The sequence below is a fragment of the Scyliorhinus torazame genome, chromosome 6 (assembly GCF_047496885.1).
Source record: "Scyliorhinus torazame isolate Kashiwa2021f chromosome 6, sScyTor2.1, whole genome shotgun sequence".
NCBI classification, from domain to species: Eukaryota; Metazoa; Chordata; class Chondrichthyes; order Carcharhiniformes; family Scyliorhinidae; genus Scyliorhinus; species Scyliorhinus torazame.
The window spans coordinates 29,114,564-29,141,344 of record NC_092712.1 but is presented as its reverse complement, the minus strand read 5'-3'; the positions used below and the strand labels follow the sequence as shown (position 1 = coordinate 29,141,344).

The 26,781-nt window shown below is 51.6% G+C and overlaps 1 protein-coding gene across 5 annotated transcripts in view; it reads right to left on the bottom strand.

Annotated features, from left to right (window-relative positions):
* Positions 1 to 26,781, bottom strand: part of vill (villin-like) — a 398,207-nt gene that overhangs the window by 78,107 nt on the left and 293,319 nt on the right. The window contains exon 1 of one of the 5 annotated variants that reach the window (XM_072508060.1): positions 13,428 to 13,601. The exons of the other annotated variants lie outside the window; for them this stretch is intronic. The gene's annotated coding sequence lies outside the window, so the exon portion shown is untranslated. Of the gene's footprint in view, positions 1 to 13,427; positions 13,602 to 26,781 lie in introns of those variants that run through there. 5 annotated transcript variants of the gene reach the window in all.

Here is a 26,781-nt window from a genome sequence, read left to right as displayed (position 1 = left end):
GTCCGAGGAGACAGAAGAGCTCTTACGTGACTGCTTAGAGACAGTGGACTGGTCCATATTTAAGAACTCAGCGACCAACTTAAATGAGTATGCCACCACCGTCACAGACTTCATCAGCAAATGTGTGGACGACTGCGTGCCAAAGAAAGCAGTACGTGCGTTCCCCAACCGGAAACCATGGCTCAATCGCGAGATTGACTCCCTACTGAAGGACAGATCTGAGGCGTTCAACCCTGACCTATACAAGAAATCCAGGTACGACCTCCGCAAAGCCATCCGAGATGCCAAGAGAGAATATCAAACCAAGCTACAGTCACAGACAGACTCTCGGCGGTTGTGGCAAGGACTAAACAACATAACGGGCTACAAAGCGAAGTCGAACAATATCTCTGGCAGCAGCGCACCCCTCCCCGATGAACTCAATGCATTCTATGCTCGGTTCGAGCAGGTAACCAACAATCCGCTGTCGAGTGCCCCAGCAGCCCATAATTCACCCATACCCACCATCACAGCTTCCAAAGTCAGATCAGCCTTCCTGAAAGTGAACCCTCGGAAAGCGACGGGCCCGGACGGGATCCCTGGTCGTGCACTCAGAGCCTACGCGGACCAGCTGACAGAGGTATTCGCGCACATCTTTAACCTGTCCCTACTCCACTCCGAGGTCCCCACCTGCTTCAAGAAGACCACCATCATACCGGTACCAAAGAAGAACCAGGCAACGTGCCTCAATGACTACCGACCAGTGGCCCTGACTTCAGTCGTAATGAAGTGCTTCGAGAGGTTGATCATGAAGCGCATCACCTCCATACTCCCAGAACGCCTTGATCCACTGCAATTTGCATACCGCTGCAACCGGTCCACATCAGATGCAATTTCCCTGGCCCTACACTCATCCCTAGAGCATCTCGAAAACAAGGACTCCTACATAAGACTCCTATTTATTGACAACACCATAATCCCAGCCAAGCTCATATCAAAGCTTCAAAACCTAGGACTTGGCTCTCCACTCTGCAACTGGATCCTCGATTTTCTGACCAACAGACCACAATCAGTAAGAATAAACAACAACACCTCCTCCACAATAGTCCTCAATACCGGGGCCCCGCAAGGCTGTGTACTTAGCCCCCTACTCTACTCCCTGTACACACACGACTGCGTGGCAAAATTTGGTTCCAACTCCATCTACAAGTTTGCTGATGATACGACAATAGTGGGCCAGATCTCGAATAACGACGAGTCAGGATACAGGAGGGAGATACAGGAGAGAGATAGAGAAACAGGAGGGAGATAGAGAACCTAGTGGAGTGGTGCAGCGGCAACAATCTCTCCCTCAATGCTAGCAAAACTAAAGAGCTGGTCATTGACTTCAGGAAGCAAAGTACTGTACACACCCCTGTCAGCATCAACGGGGCCGAGGTGGAGATGGTTAGCAGTTTCAAATTCCTAGGGGTGCACATCTCCAAAAATCTGTCCTGGTCCACCCACGTCGACGCACAACAGTGCCTAAGGAAATTCAGCATGTCCACATTAACCCTTACCAACTTTTACAGATGCACCATAGAAAGCATCCTATCGGGCTGCATCACAGCCTGGTATGGCAACTGCTCGGCCCAGGACCACAAGAAACTTCAGAGAGTCGTGAACACCGCCCAGTCCATCACACGAACCTGCCTCCCATCCATTGACTCCATCTACACCTCCCGCTGCCTGGGGAAAGCGGGCAGTATAATCAAAGATCCCTCCCACCCGGCTTACTCACTCTTCCAACTTCTTCCATCGGGCAGGAGATACAGAAGTCTGAGAACACGCACGCACAGACTCAAAAACAGCTTCTTCCCCACTGTCACCAGACTCCTAAATGACCCTCTTATGGACTGAGTTCATTAACACTACACCCTGTATGCTTCATCCGATGCCGGTGCTTATGTAGTTACATTGTATATGTTGTGTTGCCCTATTATGTATTTTCTTTTATTTCCTTTTCTTCCCATGTACTTAATGATCTGTTGAGCTGAAAAATATTTTCACTGGACCTCGGTACACGTGACAATAAACAAATCCAATCCAATCCAAAGGAAGATTAAAATGAGCGACATGTCTTGTGGTCTCATTGAAGAAAGGCAGAAAAACTCAGAGCTTTCCCTGCACTTGCTAGGAACAGTCCCCCGTCTGCAGTAAGCTGCCAGTTCCCTCGGCACCGCCAGGAACCAACAGGCCGAATGCACAATGGGACCCTGTGACCGGTCACAGAGTGTGCAACCATCAGAAGTAATTACAGGTGGCGCATGGCACAAAGCGGCCCTGGGAACATGCAGTTGGCAGCAATTATATTCTGCCGTCTACAGTGAGCCTTCTGTCACCTTGGTGGCTTTCCTGGCGGAGAGAGAAGGTGCGTCAGAACCCGGTGCCTACCTCCCTCCCCCACTCCCAATCAGGAATTCATAACCCTGACTGACTGAGACAACAACACTCCCCAAACCGACCGTCCATCTTAAACAGGCCTGCCACAGGACATCGCTAACCCGTCTGTCACTGTCCCTCAAATTCCCACCTGCTCCAGCGGCCTGAGAAGCGTCGAGGTGGCAGGCTAAAGGTACAGGTGTGTTGGTTTTGACTACAAGGACAATTTCTTTCTGCTTAACCCGATGCCTCACCCCGTTGATGTGCATTTGTATCGCGCCTTTAATGCAGTTTAAAAGCACCCCGAGGCATTTCGCAGACAGCGGCTTGACACTGGGGCCACGTCAGGAGATACGATACGAGAGGTGACCGAAAGCTTGGTGTTTAAAGAGATCGGTTTGGAGGAAATTCTTCAAGGAGGAGGCAGAAAAAGAGAGAGAGAGAGTGTGTGGAGGCACAGAGATTCAGGGAGCCTCGGGCCTGTACAACTAAAGGCACGGCCATTCAGCCCATCTAACTCACCCTTTCTTAGAACACCAGCGGCCGAAGCGCACCGTGGGTGTACCTACACCACATGGCCTGCAGCAGTTTAAAGGGCAGCTCAGCACTACATTCTCAAGGGCAATTAGGGATGGGCAATGAATGCTGCCCCAGCCAGCGTTGCCCACATCCTGTGAAAGAGTGCCCCCACGGCACAGGCCCTCCCGCAGATCGGTGAACCACGATCGCGGGCCAGGCCACCGTGGCCCCCCCACCCCCACCCACCCCACCCCGGGGCCGGATCCCCCCCGTGTCACCCCGAGGACCCCGCTAGCTGTCCTCCAAGCCAGGTCCCGCCGGGATGGACCATGTCCATTTCACGCCGGCGGGGCTGGCCGAAAATGGGCAGCCGCTCGGCCCATCGAGGCCCCTGAGAATTGCCGGGGGGGGGGGGGGGGGGGGTGGCGGCGCTGCCAACGGCCTCCGACCGGCGCTACGTCACCCCCGCCACCGCCCGAAAACCGGCGCCGGAGAATTCGGCAGCTGGCGTCGGAGCGGCAGGACGGGATTCACGCAGCCCCCCCCCCACCCACCGGCGATTCTCATTCCCACACTTTTTCCAGGAAATCGCCCCTAAACACTGATCATTCTTCGGGTGAAATTTATCTTTTTCCGATGTGCAGCCAAGCTCGCTTGTCCTGTGGCATCCCACTTTCCCAGTTCCTTCACCTCCGTCGTACCTGTTCCGACGATGCCACATTCCGAAACAGTGCTGCTGACACGGCTTCATTCTTCCTTAATCCTGGTTTCCCGCCTGTGTCCGACACATCTGCCCTCACCCCTTCCCCTCCCAGAATCAGGAAAGGGCCCCCTTCTCCTCACTTTTCACCCCACCAGCCTCCGCATTGGGCTGTTTAGCACAGGGCTAAATCGCTGGCTTTGAAAGCAGACCAAGGCAGGCCAGCAGCACGGTTCAATTCCCATAACAGCCTCCCCGAACAGGCCCGGAATGTGGCGACGAGGGGCTTTTCACAGTAACTTCATTTGACACCTACTTGTGACAATAAGCGATTTTCATTTCATTTCATTGAAAGAATCACCCCTCCGCCAGTTCTGCCAACTCCAGCATGATTCCACCACATCTCGCCCTCACTCCCCCTGTCGGTATTTCGCAGGGACCGTTCCCTCTGGGATACCCTGGTGCACTCCTCCATCACCCCCAACTCTTCACCCTATTCCCACGGCACTTTCCCATGCAATCGCAGTCCCCCCAGCCCTCGGCGAAGCCCCCCCCCTTGCCAGCAGCGCGGCTCCCGGACTGGTGCGGCGCTAGACACAGTCCGCAGCCACCTCGCCGGCTTTACGAAAACTCAGACCACTCGCGACCCACGCGGTCGGGAACTCGGCCCATCGGGGGGGGGGGGGGGGGCATCAGGGGAGGACCTCACAGCAACGCGCTAATGTCAACGCAACGCCGTGCGCAGCGTGCGCCTCGATGATGACGATCTAGAGGGGGGTGGACCATCCGAGAAACGCCACCAGCCCCAATTCGGTCGCAAACGGGGATTCTCCGCCCGATCGCCGAATATGATTTCGGCGACGGACGACAGAGAAACCTGCCCCTCACCTTCCGCTTATGCACGTTCCAGCCATCCGGATTTAACATTGAGTTCAACAACTTCAGATTGTGGGCTCCCTCCTCCACCTTCATCCTATTCTATCAATTTATTTTCATTTCTTCCAAACGTTATTCCCTCACCATTGTCACCCACCCCACTTGGGCCACCTGTCCCTCGTTGCCCTGAGACACACTGCTCACCTTTGTCCTGCCATTCACACATTCTAATCTCTTTCTGTGCCACTATCAGCTCCCTTCTTAATCACCCCCCATTTACATTCCTTTTGTCTTTCTGTCCTCGACATCTTTGATCGTCTCCACCTATCGTCGGCCCCTATCCAGCCCCACTGCTCCACGGCCCCGCCCCACAGTATAAATCTGACCCTATTTCCAGTTCTCTCCAGTATTGACCAAGAGTCATCCAGACTCGAAACGTTAGCTCCCTTCTCTCCGCACAGATGCTGTCAACAGACCTGCTGGGATTGTCCGGCATTTTCTGTTTCTGAATGTCTTGCTCGAGTTTCGAATGAGACTAAGAGTAAGTCAGCAGATCAAACTCTACACATCGAGCATTAGTGCTGCCCACTCAGCTCTCTACACATGTAAGACACGGACCGTGTACCAGCGTCACGCCAAACGCGGATGTGATGCTGGAACTGGATAAAACGTTGGCGAGGCCGCATCTAGGGTTTCGAGTACAGTTCTGGTCACCATATTACAGGGAGGACAGAATTGCTCTGGGGCGAGTGCAGGGGTGATTTGGACGAATGTTGCCAGGGCTGGAAAATTGCAGCCGTGGGGAAAGATTGGAGATATTGGGGCTGTCCTCCTCAGGAGAGGAGGCCGAGGGATCACCGAAATGAGGTGTACAAAGTTAAGATGGGCCTAGTCAGGTTCGACAGGAAAAACCTGTTTCCACGACCTGCGGGCTCAATAACCAGGGGGCACAGATTTAAGGCGATGGGTAGGAGGATTAGAGGGGACATGAGGAAAGACTATTTCACCCACAGGTGGTGAGCATCCGGAATTCGCTGCCTAAGTTAGTCATGATGTGGAGATGCCGGCGTTGGACTGGGGTGGGCACAGTAAGAAATCTTACAACGCCAGGTTAAAGTCCAACAGGTTTGTTTGGAGTCACTAGCTATCGGAGCGCAGCTCCTTCATCAGGTGAGTGAAGAGGTAGGTTACACAAACACAGCATATATAGACAAAGCAAACGATGCAAGACGATACTTAGACGCTCAAAACCCTCAACAAAGTTTAGACCCCACCAATCCCATCGCTAAAACCCCCAGTCAATCACAGCCTCCCCTGAATTTTTTTCATCACAATACTTAAGCCAAGTGTGGGACTTTTGGGTCAGACGTTAACTTGAGGCCCCATCTGCCTGCCCGAGTCAAAGGTCCATCGGGATCACTTTGAAGAAGGGCAGAGGGATTATCCCTGGTGGCCTGGCTAATTATCAACATCAAAAACAACAGGTTTTCTGACCATCATCACACTGCTGTTTGTGGGAGCTTGCTGTGCACAAATTGGCTATTGTGCTTCATGCTTTACAACAGCAACTACACTTCAAACAGTACTCCATTGGCTGTGATCATGAACTGCACTAGATAAATGCAAGTCTTTTGTCGTTGACAATTTGGCAGGGGAGTGGTGTTGTGGTATTGTCACCGGACTAGTAACCCAGGGACCCAGGGTAATGATCTGGGGACCCAGCTTCGAATCCCGGCACAGCAGATAGTGAAACTTAAATTCAATAAAATATGGAGTCTAATAATGACCATTGTCGCAAAATAAAATCCATCTGGTTCACTACGACAACTAATATAACTACAACTAATAGGGAAGGAAATCCATAGAATCCCTACAGTACAGAAGGAGGCCATTCGGCCCATCGAGGCTGCATCGACCCTCTGAAAGAGCACCTGACCTAGGGTCACTGCCCCTCCCTATCCCCGTAACCCAGTAACCCCACCTAACCTGTACATCTGTGGACACTAAGGGGCAATTTATCATGGCCAATCCATCTAACCTGCACATCTTTGGATTCATTGATTTTATTTTATTGTCACACGTACCGAAGTTTAGTGAAAAATATTTTTCTGTGGCCAAGGAAATGTACGCAGTACGTACACAGTAGACAAAAAAAGAACAGTAGATAGTTACAGTGACACAGTACATCGACAAATAAGGAATTGGTTACTGGAAATTGGTTATTGGTAATTGGACAGTGGGAGAAAACCGGAGCACCCAGATGAAACCCACGCAGACACGGGGAGAAAGTGCAAACTCCACACAGACCAAGGCCGGAATCGAACCCTGGTCCCTGGCGCTGTGAGGCAGCAGTGCTAACCACTGTTATTCTACCCAGTCTGCCTACACGTGACTCCAGACTACCAGCGATGTGCTTGATTCTTAACTGCCCCCCTGAAATGGCCTACGAGCCACTCGGTTCAAGGGCAATTAGGGATGGGCAATAAATGCTGGCCCAGCCACGCCCTCATCCCGTGAAGTATTTTTTTAAAATGGTGATGTCATTGGGGAATGTCGTTGCCTCGGGATTTTCAAAATTGTACTTTCACTGACAAGCCCACTTTATGTTGTGGCAAATTCCACATTGCTAAAATAAGCCAGCCTTCTCGCCAGGCCCAAAACAAACAAGTAAACCGTCGCAACCAAGCAGAGCAACGATTCTCATCCCCCTCTCTCCCAGAAAAGGCCAACAAAGGGGCTCGAGTCAAGGGGCTCCTTCTTCCATACTGCCCAGAGCCTGGACTGTCACCCTCACAAGCTACCACCTTGCTGATTGGTCAACACATCCATACACAGTGGTCCGGAGGAATCCCTCCCACCAGGAGTCTGAGAACCATTCTGTTGAATTTCAAACGCTTCAGGGGAGGTGCTGATCGTACGGGAACGTCTCCTGGAACGTCCCCTCCTACCAGCAGCGCGTAACCCTGAAGATGTAAATATGGAACACACAGTGCAGAAGGAGGCTATTCGGCCCGTCGAGTCTGCACCGACCCACTTAAGCCCTCACTTCCACCCGATCCCCGTAACCCAATAACCCCTCCTAACCTTTTTGGCCACCAAGGGCAATTTAGCGCGGCCAATCCACCTAGCCTGCACGTCTTTGGACTGTGGGAGGAAACCGGAGCACCCGGAGGAAACCCACGCAGACACGGGGAGAACGTGCAGACTCCGCACAGACAGTGACCCAGCAGGGAACCGAACCTGGGACCCTGGCGCTGTGAAGCCACAGTGCTAACCACTATGCTACCGTGCTGCCCACGGTAAAGGTCATCAATTCTCAGAGCCAGAGCCTGGGTGGAACATTGGCCGAGGAAGGTGTGGCAAAATGGTGAAAAAAGAGCTGCTGAGAGGGTTGCCTGATGTGATTCCGCACCAGGGAAATGAAGGATGAGCTCAAGAAGGTTCAATCATCCTCTCAAGGTTAGGCACGGACTGGTTTCGGAGTATGATGAGGCAGGGAAGCATATTTAGTGGGCTAACGCAGAACGCATTGTTATTTTTGTTGTGTTCTGCTTCTTCATGTAGCATAAGCTGCTTCCTTGACGTATACTCTGACAAAGGAAGGCTCAGACTTGGAGATAGGTTTAACACATTTATTGAACAGTTAACAATTCTCCTACTTGGGTTCGACTCTCCTGCTGATCTTACTATAGTAACTCGATCTAACTAACCAGTCTGCTAAGCCATACGGTGGGTGTGATGCTTCTGATCTGCCCCTGTCCTTCTCTCTGAGTGTCGCCTATGGAAAGAGCAAGAGCATGTGTGCCCTGTCCTTTTATATGGGTACCCCCCTTGTGGTAGTGTCACCTCTGGGTGTGTCTTGAATGCCCATTGGCCGTGTCCTATCTTACTGACCTATTGGTTGAATGTCTGTGAGTCATGATGTCTCTGGTGCTCCCTCTAGCGTTTATTTAGTCCCACTGTATTTACAGTGACCTAGTGTATCTACATTAACCTCTTGTGTATATACAGTGATGCATATCACCCACGATTTTCAATGCCTCAAGGAACATTATAAGAAGTCTTGCAACACCAGGTTAAAGTCCAACAGGTTTGTTTCAAATCACTAGCTTTCGGAGCACTGCTCCTTCCTGGCAGCACAGTAGCATTGTGGATAGCACAATTGCTTAACAGCTCCAGGGTCCCAGGTTTGATTCCGGCTTGGGTCACTGTCTGTGCGGAGTCTGCACGTCCTCCCCGTGAGTGCGTGGGTTTCCTCCGGGTGCTCCGGTTTCCTCCCACAGTCCAAAGATGTGCAGGTTAGGTGGATTGGCCATGATAAATTGCCCTTAGTGTCCAAAATTGCCCTTAGTGTTGGGTGGGGTTACTGGGTTATGGGGATAGGGTGGAGGTGTTGACCTTGGGTAGGGTGCTCTTTCCAAGAGCCGGTGCAGACCTGATGGGCCGAATGGCCTCCTTCTGCACTGTAAATTCTATGAAAATCTATGAGGTGCAGTGCACCGAAAGCTAGTGATTTGAAACAAACCTGTTGGACTTTAACCTGGTGGTGTAAGACTTCTTACTGTGCTCACCCCAGTCCAACGCCGGCATCTCCACATCAAGGAACATTAGTTGAGGGATAAATATTGGCCAGGACACCAGCAGAACTCCTTTGCTCTTCTTCAAAGAAGCGGTTCAGGAAGGACTTCCACCACAACCTTCTCAAGGGCAATGAGGGATGGGCAATAAAAGTCACCCACACTCACATTGCGAAAACAAATCATTTTCAAAAATATCCTGGAAACCACTTACGAGCGATTTTCGTGATGAGTAATAGAAAAGAACTCCAGGAATGCACCCACGGGCCTAGGCGAGGCCTGAAGTGTGAGGCAGCCTGCGTGGTCACCGTAAACTCAACAGGAAGGTTGGGGAACTAGAGCAACGGGTTTCGGGGCAAGCCTAGGAATGCATATCCCCTTGGCAATACTGAAATGTAAACTGCAAGAGTTGAACATTCTCCAGCTCCTGCACACCGGATTCCATTTTGGTTCTCTCTCTTTAGGCCACTGACCTTGCAAGATGGCCGACACCCTTCACCTCTTCCAATGACGAAAAGGGAATGGGGTTTCGAGGGCTCCCGTTTCCATTGCCGAAGGTTTTACATGCACGGTCAACCAGAATGTTGTCCATGTCTTAACTGGCACCAACTCCCTTACAGCCATCACCTTCGTTCTCACTGGCCGGCATCGACTCCAGGTCAAGCAATGCCCCGTTTTTAAAATTATCGCCCTTATTTTCAAACCCTTCCATTGATCCTCCCGATCTCCGTAATCTTTTTCAGCCGCGGGATCTCTTCACTCTGCCCTCTTGAGAATCCCAGATTTCCATCACTCCACCATTGGCCACTGTGGCTTCAGCCGCCTGTAGGCTCTGGAATGCCCTCACTAACTCTCTCCGGCTCTTTCCTCTTCCTTTTCGACCAAGCTTTTGGTCATCTGCCCTCAGTCTGTCAAATTCTGTTTTCTAACACTCCCTTGTGGTATTTGATTGTAAAGAACAAAGAAAAGTACAGCACAGGAACAGGCCCTTCGGCCCCCCAGGCCCGCGCCGGCCATGCTGCCCGACTAAACTAAAATCTTCCACACTTCCCGGGTCCGTATCCCTCTATTCCCATCCTATTCATGTATTTGTCAAGATGCCCCTTAAATGTCACTATCGTCCCTGCTTCCACCACCTCCTCCGGCAGCGAGTTCCAGGCACCCACTACCCTCTGTGTAAAAAAACTTGCCTCGTACATCTCCTCAAAACCTTCCCCTCGCACCTTAAACCTAGTAATTGACCCCTCTACCCTGGGGAAAAGCCTCTGACTATCCACTCTGTCTATGCCCCTCATAATTTTGTATACCTCTATCAGGTCTCCCCTCAACCTCCTTCGTTCCAGTGAGAACAAACCGAGTTTATTCAATCGCTCCTCATAGCTAATGCCCTCCATACCAGGCAACATTCTGGTAAATCTCTTCTGCACCCTCTCTAAAGCCTCCACATCCTTCTGGTAGTGTGGCGACCAGAATTGAACACTATTGTGCTGAAGGTATATAAATATAAGTTGTTGTTGATCCAACAGACTTTAAAGCTGAGGGTCTTGTCCATGCCCAAAATAGATCTGACCTTGTCGTAGGAAGGGGGGGAGGCCATTCAGCCCCTCGAACCTGACCTGCCATTCAATCAGATAGCAGGTGACCTGCGCGTCAGCTCCATTTACAGTTACCAGCTGCATGTCACTCGACAACCTCACCCAACAAAAATCTATCCATCTCATTCTTGAAAGCCGCAACTCAACCATTTCTCCGACCCTTTGTGGGAAGAAGCACTTGCCGATTTTACTGCTGAACGGCCGAGAGATTGTGCCCGCTCCCCCCCATGCGCACCTCGTTATGGAATTCCCAACCTCCCGTCAACACGGTTGTACAGTGGACTGGTAATAGAATCTCCAAAAGTAATCAGAGCCCGTTCTGGGAAGGTTAACGAGGTCGTTCCCGGTGCTTAACCCGCTATCTAACCGCACTCTGTTGCCTTTTCGAGCCCCAGTGGGGAGCACGCCCTGAGGCCGCACTTTAACATCATTTCCTGCCCTGAGGAACGCCTTAGGAAGAGTTCAGGATGCCATTTTTAAATGGCTCCCCGATCGCTCGACCTCCTGACGCAACCCACGGACTCCCCCCCCCCTCAACTCACTTATAAGGGGGCCCTTGAGCCCCCGCACCCCCGCCTCCCAACCTCGCATGGGCAGGGCACTGCCGGGATCAATCCTGGCATGGGCAAAAAGCCTGGCAGTGCCCCTGCCAGCCTAGCAGTGCCATCTGGACACCCTGGCAGTGCCAAGCTGGCACCCCACGTGGCACTGCTAGGGTGCCAGGGTGGCACTGCCAGGGTGCCTGGGTGGTACTGCCAGATTGCCCGGGTGGCACTGCAAGGGTTCAAGGTGCCACCCTACCAGGGGGCCTCCGACTGCCTGGGAGACCCCCCCTCCCCATGTGCCATTCTGCCTGGTCCCCGTTTGTGGGGACCAGGTCTAGACAGCGCTCAACTGGGCTCTCCTCAGCAAGGACCATATCTGACGGGTGTCCATCCGGTGCGGGAATAGTTAACAGTGCTTTCAAGCGGGATCCGGATAACGACCTCTCTAGAACATAGAACATTACAGCGCAGTACAGGCCCTTCGGCCCTCGATGTTGCGCCGACCTGTGAAACCACTCTAAAGCCCATCTACACTATTCACTTATTGTCCATATGTCTATCCAATGACCATTTGAATGTCCTTAGTGTTGGCGAGTCCACTACTGTTGCAGGCAGGGCATTCCACGCCCTTACTATTCTCTGAGTAAAGAACCTACCTCTGACGTCTGTCTTATATTTATCTCCACTCAATTTAAAGCTATGTCCCCTCGTGCTAGACATCACCATCCAAGGAAAAAGGCTCTCACTGTCCACCCTATCCAATCCTCTGATCATCTTGTATGCTTCAATTAAGTCACCTCTTAACCTTCTTCTCTCTAACGAAAACAGCCTCAAGTCCCTCAGCCTTTCCTCATAAGATCTTGCCTCCATACCAGGCAACATTCTGGTAAATCTCCTCTGCACCCTTTCCAATGCTTCCACATCCTTCCTATAATGCGGCGACCAGAATTGCACGCAATACTCCAAATGCGGCCGCACCAGAGTTTTGTACAGCTGCAACATGACCTCATGGCTCCGAAACTCAATCCCTCTACCAATAAAAGCTAACACACCGTACGCCTGCTTAACAACCCTCTCAACCTGGGTGGCAACTTTCAGGGATCTATGTACATGGACACCGAGATCTCTCTGCTCATCCACACTGCCAACAATCTTACCATTAGCCCAGTACTCTGTCTTCCTGTTATTCCTTCCAAAATGAATCACCTCACACTTTTCTGCATTAAACTCCATTTGCCACCTCTCAGCCCAGCGCTGCAGCTTATCTATGTCCCTCTGTAACTTGTAACATCCTTCCGCACTGTCCACAACTCCACCGACTTTAGTGTCATCTGCAAATTTACTCACCCATCCTTCTACGCCCTCCTCCAGATCATTTATAAAAATGACAAACAGCAGTGGCCCCAAAACAGATCCTTGTGGTACATCTCTAGTTAGACCTCGTAACAGGTCGTGATCCGGATCCCGCCCACAATGGTGACAACTGTCGGGAATCCCGTTGACTTCTCCCGGGATCTACCTACCAGCTGCATCCCGCTCCCATTCCGGCGGGATACGGTCGGTAGATCGCGCTGATAGAATCATAGAATCCCTACAATGCAGAAGGAGACCATTCGGCCCGTCGAATCTGCACCAGCCCTCTGAAAGAGCACCCCAGCCAGGCCCACACTCTCACCCTATCCCTGCAGCCCCACCTAACGCAGAGGCTTAGACGAATGACATGGAGACTTGAGTTCAAATCCCACCATGGCTTCTGGGGTAATTTACTTAAATTAAATTAATAAATACAGAATGAAATACCAGTCCCATTATTAACGATCACGAAGCTATCATCAATTCTCGTAAAAACCCATCTGGTTGACTAATGTCCTTCAGGGAAGGTGATCTGCCGTCCTTACCCGATCAGGTCGGCACGCGACTCCAGACTCACAACAATGTGATTCACTCTTAAACGCCCCCCGAAACGGCCGAGCAAACCACTCAGGGGCAATTAGGGACGGGCGACAGCTGCTGATCTTGTCAGAGACACCCACATTCCGAGAACGAACATAAAAAGGAAAACCCGTGAGCCGACAACTCAGGAGATTAAAAACCGAGGAACCCAAATCAAAACAGAGAAAGGGCTGGAAAAACAAAGAATGTTTGTCAGTCCCAGCGAGAGCAACCGCCCGGATCAAACAGTTACTCCCGGCCCTGGAAAACCCAACTGCTTTACCTTCAACACTGCTGCCGGTGACAGGGTGTCGGTGCCCCGGACAAGCGGGGAGGGTGTTGGTTGCTGCAAGCTGAACAGCATGGGCTGCGAAACGCCTTTGCGACGTCTGGCAGGAACCGCAGGTGCGGTGTAAACGCAAGTCACTTCTGTGCCTCTCAACCAGCTGCCAGCTAACCTGCTCCCGGGGGATTGACGCTTGACTCAGGTTTCAAATATCTAAGGAATGCAGGTGAGCAGGAAGCTGAAGGGTTTGTCGGTGAGGCTGAGGGATTTGTGTAATGGGCTCGGTCGGAGCAGAACTCCATCAACTAAATTCCCTCGCTCCACCGCTCTCCTCCCCTTTCCCGGCAAAGGTGGGTCTAGCGACACGAGCAATTTCGGAACCTACTTCATCGCACTCGTCCCCTTGCGTTCGAAAATGAAATGAAAATGAAAATCGCTTATTGTCACGAGTAGGCTTCAAATGAAGTTACTGTGAAAAGCCCCTAGTCGCCACATTCCGGCGCCAGTTCGGGGAGGCTGGTACGGGAATTGAACCGTGCTGCTGGCCTGCCTTGGTCTGCTTTAAAAGCCAGCGATTTAGCCCTGTGCTAAACATCCCCTGTGGGTGGAATCTTCCGCTCTGGAGTGGCAGACACGAGGGTGGGAGTGATTCGCGCAGCCCGTAATTGCGCCGATCAGTTCATCGTTTATTAATCTGTGCGGAACACGCGAATCTCGTGCCGGGTGTGGGCAGGAACCATTACCTTGTGTCGTTGAACGTCCACATTAAAAGTGCACCTAACCAGCCAGTCTTCCCCCCTCCTTCCCGATCCGGGATGACAATGCCCACAAGTTGACATCGTTCTTCAGGAAGTACCTTTATCCCTCCTTGGAAAGTCCCGAGAACGGGATTCTGACGATTTGGCCCGATGTCGGGAAACGGATGTTTGGCCTCACGCCAGGGGGACGGGTTGTGATCTGGGAGGAGCTGCCTGAAACGGCAGTGCAAGCAGATTCGATAGTAACTTTCAAAAAGGATAGACAATCTGAAAGGAGATGAAATGCAGAGCTCTGGGGAAAGAGCAAGGGAGTGGGGTCTCACCAACTAGCTCGTTCAAAGAGCACCATGAGCTGACTGGCCTCTTTCTGTGCCTGAGTTATTGCTGGGTCACGGCCCTCATGGGCATCCGCAGCCTTCTGACCTCAACTGGCCATTTCTCATCGCTGAGGTGGTGCAACAGTCACGAAAGCCCAACAACGTCTCTACTTCCTACGGAAGCTGAAGAAATTTGGCCTGTCTGCATCGACTCTCACAACCTCTACAGATGAGCCATGGAGAGCATCCTATCCGGCTGCATCACAGCTTGGTATGGCAACTGCTCGGTCCAAGATCGCAAAAAGCTGCAGAGTGTGGTGAACTCAGCCCAGCGTATCACACAAGCTTGCCATCCTCCCATTGATTCTGTCTACTCCTCCCGCTGCCTCAGGAAGGCAGACAGCATTGTCAGAGACCCCTCCCACCCAGGCTTTGCCTTCTTCCAGACCCTTCCATCAGGCAGAAGGTACAGAAGTGTGAAGATCCAGGCATAGGAACAGCTTCTTCCCCACAGCTACCAGACTCCTCAACGACTCCCCCTCGGACTGATCTGTTCCCTGTAAGAACACTATTCACGACGCCCTGTGCTGCTCTTGCTCATGTATTTGCTTTGTTTGGCTACTTGTTCCGCACTGTAACCAATCACTGTTTGTCGATGTACCGTTTGTCAATGTTCTCTGTCGATTACTCTTTTGTCTACTATGTACGTACTGTGTACGTTCCCTCGGCCGCAGAAAAATACTTTTCACTGTACTTCGGTACATGGGACAATAAATCAAATCAAATATCTCATAGAACCAGAGAAATTTACAGTGGGGGAGAAGGCCATTCAGCCCATCTTGTTAGCACCGCCAACCAGCCTAAACCTACCTTCCAACTCTTGTTCCATAGCCTTGTAGGATATGGCATTTCAAGCGTATCTCCCACCCTTTGAAACAGTCAACTTCAGACCCCCACAAATTCAGATCCCCTGTAAACCGCCCATCTCTCGTCCCTGCTTATGGACCCCTCAAGCACGAGGAATAGGACCCTGCTATCCACTTTATCTAGGTCCCTCACCATTTTATTTATTTTAAACTATTATTAATTCTTTCACGGGATGTGGGCCTCGCTGGCTGGGCCAGCATTTACACCCATCCCTCATTGCCCTTGAAGTGGGTGGCTTGCTCGGCCATTTCAGAGGGTAGTTAAGAGCCAAGCACTCTGCTGTGAGTCTGTATAGGCCACACCAGACCAGGTGAGGGCATTCGTCAACCAGATGGGATTTTACAACAATCGACGATAGTTTTGTGTTCACCGTCACCGGGGCCAGCTTCTACATCCCAGGTTTTATGAATTGAGTCTAAATTCCACCAGTTGTCGCAGAGGAGGTTTAAACCCCTGTCCCGGAGGATTAGCCCGGGTCTCTGGATTACTAATCCAGTGATTTTATCCTAAATCTCCATCTCCCCCTCAATGCACCTGAATTTCATCTCCCCTTGACCTCCTCGGTTCCCAAGGAAACGACCCCGGCCTCGCCAACCTTTCCTCGGGAACTGAAATCCTCCAGGCCGGGCCACGGTTTCCTCTCACGCAATCACATCTTTCCTCGCAGTGTGGTGACCAGAGCGGCACGCAGTACCCCAGCTGCGGCCTAACTAGTGTTTTCGTGAACGAGTTCCTGTTTTAGGTTCCAGCGTTGAAGGGATTAAACTTTCCCCAAGTGCCCCTGAATTCCCCATGATCGGGAAGCAGGATTAAATTAAATACCTACTGGAAACTTCAAATAAACTGAGCTGGAACTTCAATTAAAATAACAAGGCCTTGCATCTACACAGCACCTTTACTCATTATAAAGTGCCATTAACCACAACAATTTACATTTATCTTAGCTTTGAAAAAGTGTCACTGAGCCTCGAAACGTGCACGCCCTTCTCTCTCCACAGGTGCTGTCAGACCTGCTGTGATTGTTCAGTATGTTCTGTCAGATTTCATCATCCGCAGTGATTTGCTTCTAATTTACATTTATTTATTCTTTCAAAGGAATCTGGGCATTTGTCGTGGCTTGAACTGATTGGTTTGGTCGGCCGTTTCAGACTGGCAATTGAGAGTCTCCCACATCGATGTGGGTCTGGAGTCACGTGTAATAATAATAATAATAATAATAATGAGGAATAATCGTTATTGTCACAAGCAGGCTTACATTAACACTGCAATGAAGTTACTGTGAAAAGCCCCGAGTCGCCACATTCCGGCGCCTGTTCGGGAACACAGATGGGAGAATTCAGAATGTCCAATTCACCCAACAAGCACGTCTTTCGCGACTTGTGGGGGGAAACCGGAGCACCCGGAGGAAACCCACGCAGACACGGGGAGAACGTGCAAACTCCGCACAGACAGTGACCCAAGCCGGGGATCGAACCTGGGACCCTGGCGCTGTTAAGCAACAGTGCTAACCACTCTGCTACCGTGCCGCCACAGACTGGGTAAGGACGACAGGTTTACTTCCCTAAAAGACATAAGTGAACCAGATGGTTTCTTGCACCGTTACTAGCCTTTTAATTCTAGTTTTATTGTATTCACACTCCACCAGTGACCCAGGCACGGTGAATATCAAAGACTCGAGAAGGTGAATCGAAACAGCGGTTCATTGAAAAGGCCAAGGCGTGGCATCCAGCACATAGGTCCCAGCCAGGACTACCAATTGTGGTGGTCCCAATCCGAGCCAGTTTTTAAGGGTCGATTCTATGACCCCCAGCTGATGGGCCTTCGGCCATTTGCGGGGAAGCTCGTCTTCCATGAACCCCATCGGGAAAGCAATCGAGATGTCCCTGTGGGTCTCGAGAGGGTTATTACAATGCCTCCCCCCACCCTTGCTGAAGTCCAAAGGTCCCTCTGTGGCTGGATGGGTGTTCCACCCATGGCAGGGTACCTGTCCAAATGGAGGCCTTGTTGATCATCATTTTATAGTCGTCACACAAATGAATGGACTAATCTGGCTTCAGCACTGGAACCACTGGTGTTGCCCACTCTGCAAACTGGACCGGGTGTATAATTCCCAAGTTCTCCAGCCCGCTCAGCTCGTCGCCCACCTTCGATAGCGTATGGGGTTGGATTAGCTCTGAAATATTTGGGTTGGACATTCGCATCAAGGTTTATTTCGCTGTGGCCCCCTTTATCTTCCCTAGATCTTCCTGGATATTTTCCCAGGGCCGCATACAATCCGCCTGTACACATTCTAAAGATCTGTTGCCAATCCAGGCAGAGTCTCTGTAACCAGTCACGGTGCAGAAGACTAGGTCTGGGTCTGGGTCCCTGCACCCACTGCCAGTAGTAGTCGGACTGACTGTCCATGGGTGACCGGGGTCATCGTAGACTGAATAATTGTCAGTGGTGGACTTCCGGTGGTGGCTATGAAGGAGTAAGTCGCACATTTGGTGGCTCCCGCTCGGGTCGGACTTTTGGACCTTTCCCCCCGATTATTTACCGGACTTGATTTGAAAAAGTGATGACAGAGGTAATTGTGAACTGAACTCCCACATCGGTGCTTGGAGAGGAGGACTTGGATTGCTTGCAAAGGCAGAAACAGAAGGACAGAGAAGGCCTGGGCTGAAGCTGCACAGGGAGTAAGTATGGCGGAGGACTGGACCTCTGGTTTGTCGACCCAACGGAGCAGTTGATGCAAGTTATCCAGGAGGGCTTCGCCAAGCAGAAGCGGGACTGCTCGGACCCGATTAAAGAGGCAATTTCGCGGCCGGAACTTAGATTGGACGCCCACGATCGGGCGAGCAAGAAAGAAAAGAAGGTGCTGGCTAACCAGGAGGATAATCAAACAGCGGTAGAGTTGGAGGTGGGGATGTTAAGGGACCAGCAGAAAAGGCTCCTGGAGAAGGTGGAGGACCTAGAGAACAGGTCCCGCCGGCAGAGCCCGAGGATCGTTGGGCTCCCGGAGGGATCCGAAGGAGCGGACGCTGGGGCACATATAGCGGCCATGCTCGAGAAGCTGCTGGGGGATGGGGCATTCCCCCGACCCTTGGAGGTGGACGGGGCTCACAAAGCACTCGCGAGGAAGCCGCGAATGGGAGACCCCCCCCCCCCCCGAGGGCAATGGTGGTGAGATTCCACAGGTATCTGGATAAGGATCGTGTTTTACAGTGGGCCGAGCAGACGCGGAGCTGCAAGTGGGGCAATAGTATCCTGCGGATCTATCAGGACCTGAGTGCGGAGGGGGCCAGGAGAAGAGCGGGGTTTAACCAGATCAGGTCGACCCTTTTCAAGAAAAAGGTGAAGTCCGGGCTGTTGTACCCGGCCCGCCTCTGGGTCACATACAAGGAACGACGTCTCTATTTCGAGTCGCCAGAGGGAGCGCTGGACTTGGCGAAAAGAAAACGACTGGTGTCGGACTGCGAACTTTGAACTTTGAATTTCGCTGTAGCGTTTATACAAAAAAAAAAAGTTTCTTGTTTCTTGCTTTTTCAGACCTTATTGGTAATGCCTGCTGTATGGACCTGGGACCAGCTGCAGAGCTGAGTGAGGTTTGCATTTGCACTATTGGGGGATGGAGGTGTGTTTGTTCAGATGCTGGAGCTTTTTCTTGACCTTTTCCTTTGTTTGAGTTCAACTTGTTTTTTTTTAAAATCTCTGTCAGACAATTGTTTTGGGATTGTTTTTCATTTGAAGATGTACGTATGAGCGGTGGGGGGGGAGGGAACAATAGGTGGGAGATTGTCTGGCGCCGGGGCGAGGACCACCAAGCTAGCTGGGCGGGCTAGCTTACGGAAGCGTAGTGGGGGGTGAACAGATGTTAGGCTTATCAAAGGGGTTGATTTATTTTGTGCTGTTACTGGGGGTGGGGGGATGTTCTGCTGACGAAGGAGGGACTTTTGCTGAGGGACAGAGAGGATGTCGGGGGTGGAGGCTGCCTGGGGGCGGGCCGGTGGAAGCGCGGGCGGCTGGTGACTGGCCCAAGAGAGGGGATGGCTGATCGGCGAAGGGGGAGGGCGATGAGCCCCCCAACTAGACTGATCACCTGGAATATGAGAGGGTTCAATGGGCCGGTCAAGAGGGCACGCATGTTCACGCATTTGAGAGGACTGAAGGCGGACGTGGTAATGCTGCAGGAGACGCACCTTAGTGTAGATGACCAGATTAGGTTAAGGAAAGGTTGGGTCGGACAGGTTTTCCACTCGGGACTGGACTCAAAGACCAGAGGGGTCGCGATCCTGATCAACAAGCGAGTGGTGTTTGAGGCGGGTAGAATAGTTTCAGATGGGGGGGGCCGGTACATTATGGTCAGTGGGAAATTGGAGGGGGTGCAGGTGGTATTAGTAAATTTATACGCGCCAAATTGGGGTGATGTGGAGTTTATAAAGAGGATGCTGGGGAAGATACCGGACCTGGACTCGCACAGGTTGGTCATGGGAGGGGACTTCAACACAGTTATGGACCCTGGCTTGGACCGGTCAAGCTCAAAAACGGGCAGGGTACCAGAAATGGCTAAGGAGCTAAAAGGGTTCATGGAGCAGATGGGGGAGGGGGGGGGGGGGGGGGGGGGACCCATGGAGATTTGGGCAGCCGAGGGTGAAGGAGTTCTCCTTCTACTCACACGTGCATAAAGTGTACTCCCGGATCGATTTCTTTATTCTGAGCAGGGCTTTACTGACGGGGGTGGTGGACACGGGGTACTCGGCGATCACAATCTCAGACCATGCTCCGCACTGGGTTGACCTGCAGGTTAGTAAAGACAGTAAACAGCACCCGCACTGGGGGTGAGATGTGGGGCTTTTAGCGGACGAGGAGGTGTGCGGGCGGTTGAGGAAATGTATTCAGAATTACCTGGAGGTCAATGACACGGGAGAAATTTCAGCAGCGGTGGTCTGGGAGGCATTATTGAAGGCGGTGGTTAGAGGGGAGCTGATCTCGATACGGGCCCACAGGGAGAAGATAAACAGGACAGAGACGGACCGACTGGTAAAGGAGATATTACAGGTCGACAGGAGGTATGCGGAGACCCCAGAGACAGGGCTTTTAAAGGAACGGCGGAGGCTACAGGCAGAGTTCGGCTTGTTAACCACAGGGAGGGCGATGGAGCATCTGAGAAAGGCAAGGGGGCGATCTATGAGCACGGAGAGAAGGCCAGCAGAATGCTTGCACAGCAGCTTAGAAAGAGGGAGGCAGCCAGGGAGATAGGGAAAGTAAAGGATGGAGACGGGAACTTGGTGGGAGACTCAGCAGGGGTGAATAAGGCGTTTAAGGATTTTTATAGTAGGCTGTATGGGTCGGAAACCATACCGGGGCCAGAGGGGATGAGGCACTTCCTAAGGGAGCTGAATTTCCCGAAGGTGGACGGGGAGCTGTTAGAAGGACTGGGGGCCCTGAACGGGATCGGAGAGATAGCGGAGGGGGGGCTGAAGGCCATGCAGTCGGGTAAAGCCCCGGGGCCGGACGGGTACTCAGCAGAGTTCTACAAATCGTTCTCTGCGATGTTGGGGCCGCTGTTGATGAGGACGTTCAATGAGACAAGGGAGAGAGGGGTGCTTCCCCCGACGATGTCACAGGCCACGATCTCGCTGATTCTGAAGTGGGATAAGGATCCGGAGCTGTGTGGGTCCTACAGGCCGATATCCCTATTGAATGTGGACGCCAAACTGCTGGCCAAAACTTTGTCCTCTAGGATTGAAGATTGTGTTCCTGATGTGATTGGGGAGGACCAGACGGGGTTCGTTAAGGGATTGGTGGGCAATGTAGGAAGGTTGCTAAATGCGATCATGATGCCCCCGGAAGGTAGGGAGGTGGAGGTAGTGGTTGCAATGGATGCAGAGAAGGCTTTTGATCGAGTAGAATGGGAATATCTGTGGGAGGTGCTGGGACGGTTCGGATTTGGACGGGGATTTATTGACTGGGTCAGGCTCCTGTGGTGAGCGGACGGACGAATAGGGCGACATCGGACTATTTTAGGCGACACCCTTTCCCCACCGTTGTTCGCGCTAGCTATAGAGCCGCTGGCAATTCCGCTGAGAGCCTCAAGGGGCTGGAAGGGGCTGGTCCGGGGGGCAGTGTAACACAGAGTCTCACTTTACGCAGACGACCTGCTCCTGTATGTATCGGACCCAGCGGAGGGGATGAAAGGAATAAGACCATACGGATGAGGATTCTGGGGGAATTTGGCCGGTTTTCGGGGTACAAACTAAATATGGGGACGAGTGAGATGTTTGCGAACCAGGAACACTCCTGCGCTGGGCCAGGCAAAACAGAACCTGCAAATGGGAAGGACACTTGATTCGAGTTTACGAGGACATTGGGGCAGACCTCGCCAGGAGACGGGCCGAATTCTCAATAGAGCGAAAGCAGCTCTTCACAAGTACGAAGTGCGTTTTGGTATGCTGTACCCAGCGAAACTCTGGGTCACGTACCAAGAGAGTATTTCTTCACAGCCCCCGCCAAAGCAAACAAGTTTATCGAGGAACACGGGCTGGAAAACCGACAGCTAGGGTAGAAATAAGGGCCCCCTGGCAAGGGGCAACAACACGCTGACCGGGGGGTGCAACGCCAGGCCCCCACCCCCACCACCGCAAGCGCACCCTGAACAAAAAGCAAACCACTGCCCGAGAGACCGCTTCAGGTGGGAGGCCAGGCCCCAGCACGAGGGAACGAGAGGAGCGGAGAAGGGAGAGCAAGCAAGAGGAGTGCAGGGTAGGATAGGGGAAGAGTGGGCAGAAAACCGTAGCGGTCGGGCGAGGGAGAAGCGAGACAGTAACGCCCGAGAGGGGGCCCACCGCACTAGCAGGAAAGCTAGCGCCGGGGGCAGGCAACAAAGCAGGGCCGCAGCCCGCCCCCAACAGGGGGGGAAGGCGCCAGGCACGGGGGAGGGGGGGGGCACTCAACAGAGGCGGAGAGCAAACGGGGATAGGAGCAGGGGGAAGAGGGACAAAAGAGGGGTATACGGGAGAGGGGGGAAAAAGAGGGGGAAAGGGAGGGACCGGGGGGGGGGGGGGGGCACAGGGAGGGAGGATCCGGGGGGGGTACGACACAGGGGAAGGAGGGACAAACAAGCTGAGAAAAGGAATAGCAATAGGTCTACAAAGTGCCACAACCAAGGGCTCGGAAGAAGGAATCGCTGCAAGCACCCCCCAGTACGGTCTCTGGGCGAAGGGAGACCCCAGAGCGCAGGGGCCCGACCACATGGAGAGAGCAGTGACAGTGGCCATCCTGGACGGCCCCCTAACAAAGTGAAACCCCGGAGGGCAGGGGCGAGTCCCCCAGGTAAGTATGGTTAATCCCACAGGAGTGGGGGGACAGAAGCCCCCCACCAGGATAGTCACCTGGAATGTAAGGGGACTCAACGGCCCAGTGAAAAGATCCAGAGTCCTCACCCACCTAAGAAATATGAAAGCCGACAGTCTTCCTCCAAGAGACACACCCGAGAGAGCAGCACCGACTGCGGGTAAGGAAGGGCTGGATGGGACAGACCTACCGGGCCCTCGCCACGGCGACACTCCCATCCCCACCCAAAAACCACTCCAGCAGCCCGGTGGTGATAGCCACCCTCCAGTCCTGGAACCAACTACGGCAGCAATTTGGCCTGACCAAAATGTCGGACAAAGCTCCCATCTGCAACAACCATAGGTTCACACCAGCGCTGACTGATGCCACCTTCAAAAGGTGGGGACAGGACGGAGGGACACTGACAGTCAGGGACCTATACACGGACGGCAGGATCGCAACACTGGACAAACTGACAGAGAAATTCCAGCTAGCCAGGGGGAACGAGCTAAGGTATCTACAGCTCGTCCGGGAGAAGCAAGTGACAACACCAACACCAGACCCATTCGAGTATAGCCCTCTGTCATTGTTTCTCCGGCACCCAAATGTATATCTACCTCCCCAGTCTCCACACCCCCCCACCCCCCCACCCCACCAAAACAGTCGCCTACTTATGTGTTGTAAATAATTTTGCCAGTTGTAGAGTTGCTGCTGTTGAGCTGGTGCACAATACCCGACCAGTTATCTTTTTTTATTTCTTATTATAAAATGTTTTTTTTGTGATATGTTTGTGTGTGCCCTTATCTTCTATATATATAAATATATATCATATCCTGTGTACAAATATACCTTGCTGAAAAACCCAATAAAAAACATTTATTTTTAAATAAATGTTTGTGATCCAGGCAAGGGGACAGGAGGGGCGACTGGGGGAGCTGCCGTTTCGAGTGGTAGGGGGAGGTTTTAGATTTCTAGGCATCCAAGTGGCGCGGGAATGGGAACGGCTGCACAAACTTAATCTGGCCCGTCTGGTGGACAAAATGAAGGACGATTTTCGGAGGTGGTGTGATACGGTACGAATTAAGTAATGGCATGATGGGAAAACTGGTCAATGGGAAGACTGGTCAAAATGTTTGACACAATGTAAGAAAGGCTGAAACTCCTCATTCCAGCTCCCCAGGCCCAGGTAAAGAATGCTGCCCTAACCACTTCAGACTGTCAGACTGATAAGGCCAACTCTGCATAACCTGAAGTCTGAAAAGATCAGCGAAGGTCGAGCCATTCCTAAACACCGGACCTCGGCAACTCCTGATAAAACTAACTCGTCATAACCCAGGGCCGTAGGAATTAAACAAGTTAAGTTCAGGAAGAAACACGTCTATTCCGACCTTTCAATGTTCCCTCCAAGGACAAGATAATGGTATGAGTGATGCGACCAAAAAAGGTCTGTTTTATGGCATTGCTTCCGTTTCTATTTCCGATCAAATTCCTGACTAAGCTGTTGTCACGCAATCTTGATAATGATAGTGTATAAATATTGAGCTGATTCTCTGTGAAAATGTGGACTTGAGAAGGAATCAGCAAGTTTCATTAACTGCTCTCTGACTTCAGGTTTCAGCCATTACTGCATGCAGTCGTTTTGTAAATAAAGCTTGTTATTTTGTCTTAACGAGCATGTTGAATCTTTCTACTACAGAAGCGGGAAAATATTGACTTTAGCATTTGGCGCAAGCGAGCAGTTACCAATACCCTGAGTGAATTCCGTGGGGGACTGAAGAAGTGATCGAGCCACGACCCGGAGGGAGGAGACGGACGCTGGCACAAGGTAAGATTAACCTTGGTCTCTCTCTCTCTCTCTCTCGGATTGGTGCTTCGGCCCCTCATCCCTGACGGAAGTAACTAAACAGGTGACGGTGCTCGAATCTAAATTGTACTGTTAGTAGAGTACTTAGGGTCAGGGACCCCAATTGTGGTTAGCCTTAGGTCAGGGACCTCTTGTTATACAGGCTTAAGTTTGGGTCAGGGACCCTGCAATTTGATTTGGTACCAGGGATTTTTTTTGATCATTTTTTGTTGCCAGGGGCACATTTTACTGACATTATGGGACAGAGTTTAGACAAAACCGGGGGCAATTCCCCTCTATTTTTTATGTGTTCCGAAACCCCTTCGCAAGAACGTAATTTCCAGAGATTAACTGCTGCGCTAAACAATAAATTGGGTAATGATATTTGGCCACTAGGGGGCACTTGGAACTACGATAATTGCATTTCTGCTGAGAAAATTATTTGGCAGAGAAACACCGGCTTCAAATGGAATTCTTTAATTTCACAGTGGAAAAAACAGTCCACTAAATGCCACGATCAATCACTATTAATGAGTTGGAGAGATAACTCCTGCAGAAAAGGGATTGATGATTGTGTGGATGGTAAAGCAAAAAATTGGGAGACTTTAAAATTGGAATGTGAGCTTTGGGATAGAAAGCATAAACAACACAGCGAAAATAAAACATCTCCAACCAATAGGCAGGAAGGGCTAGCCCATCAGATTAAACAAAACGAGGATCCTCCCAGTTACTCTGGCATGCTGATGTTTCCCTATTCAGGCGATACGGAAGAGGAGGAGGATTTGACCCCTGGACCCCACCCTCATCCTGCACTCCCCAATCCTACAATTCCACCGTCCCAAGTCCAGACTCCCCCTTATGGTCCCATTGCCAATGAAACTCCTGCTGACGCATCCCCCGTAGCAACACGCACTCGGTCACATAAGCAAGCCATGGATATGGAACAACCCTTCACCTCTGTCAATGGGGCTCTTCTTGATTTATCACTCCAACCTAAGGAGGAGGAAACTGTTCCGCCACCACCTCCCCCCCGCAAATTATCCCATTAGGAGTGTTATTAACCCCCACGCTGGTGATAATGACGACCCATTCATTGAGGTGTGGCAGGCTTGTAAACCCCATGAGCTATGTTTGATCATGGCCCAATGTCCCTCCTGCAAAGAGGACCCAGAGGGGTTCACTGAGTTTTTGAGGAGAATTGCGACCATGCACGGGGCTGCCGCACGTGATCAATATTCTCTGATTTATTCATCCCTTCCCCCAGAATTAGGGGAAAGATGGAAAAATGAATTAGGACTTCATGGGGACACGTGGACGGCCTTCAGCGTCGCTCACCAAACGGAGGACGATCAGCGTACTTTAATGTTCCCTGCACTAAAACGGGCTCTCCGTAAACCCGTTGACATCGCCAAACTCCTTGAATGTACCCCCACTTCTAAGGAAGATGGTCCAGAATTTTGTGACCGCTTTTGTGGCATGTACACTCTGTACTCCGGGGTCATTGCTTTCAATGCAGGCACACAGTCTCCCCAGTTTAATGCACTATTAATGCAGGTTTTGCCTGACCGCATAGCATCCAGTATTAAAACTAATAACATGGACTGGTCTGACAATTCTAAACCTCAAATGAAACGTGCTGTATCTTATTATTGGAGCAATGGCCGCAACCGTGAGACCTGTTACAAAGACACTTCGCCCAGAATTAAATCCGAATTCGTCCAACGTCCCTCTCAAAGAAGAGCTCCTAAAGGTCAGAACTCTCAGACAGATTCACGTTACTATCGCCCAGATTGCACGGACCCTCCTGAATTTGGTTACCGCCTACAGGCTCCTTACCCCTTCATTCCGCACATGGAGGATTTCGACAGCGCTCCTCCGCATCGTCCTCCTGCCAAATATAATGTCACTTGCTTCAACTGTCAACGTACAGGCCACTACACTAGGGATTGTCCAGCACCCCGACGACAAGGTAGATTTCAATCCCGTCGGCAGACACCCTTTACTACCTCTAACCCCTACTGACTAGCCAGATCGAACTTTCCGGTCCTCTCAACAGACCACTCTGACGAGCCTATCGCTACGATTTACATAGAGGCCAGCCTATCCCCTTCCTGATTGACACCGGCCTGACTCATTCTACGCTAGACTGGACATTAATTCAGAAACATTGCTTTCCCCTTTCTGATAAGCAT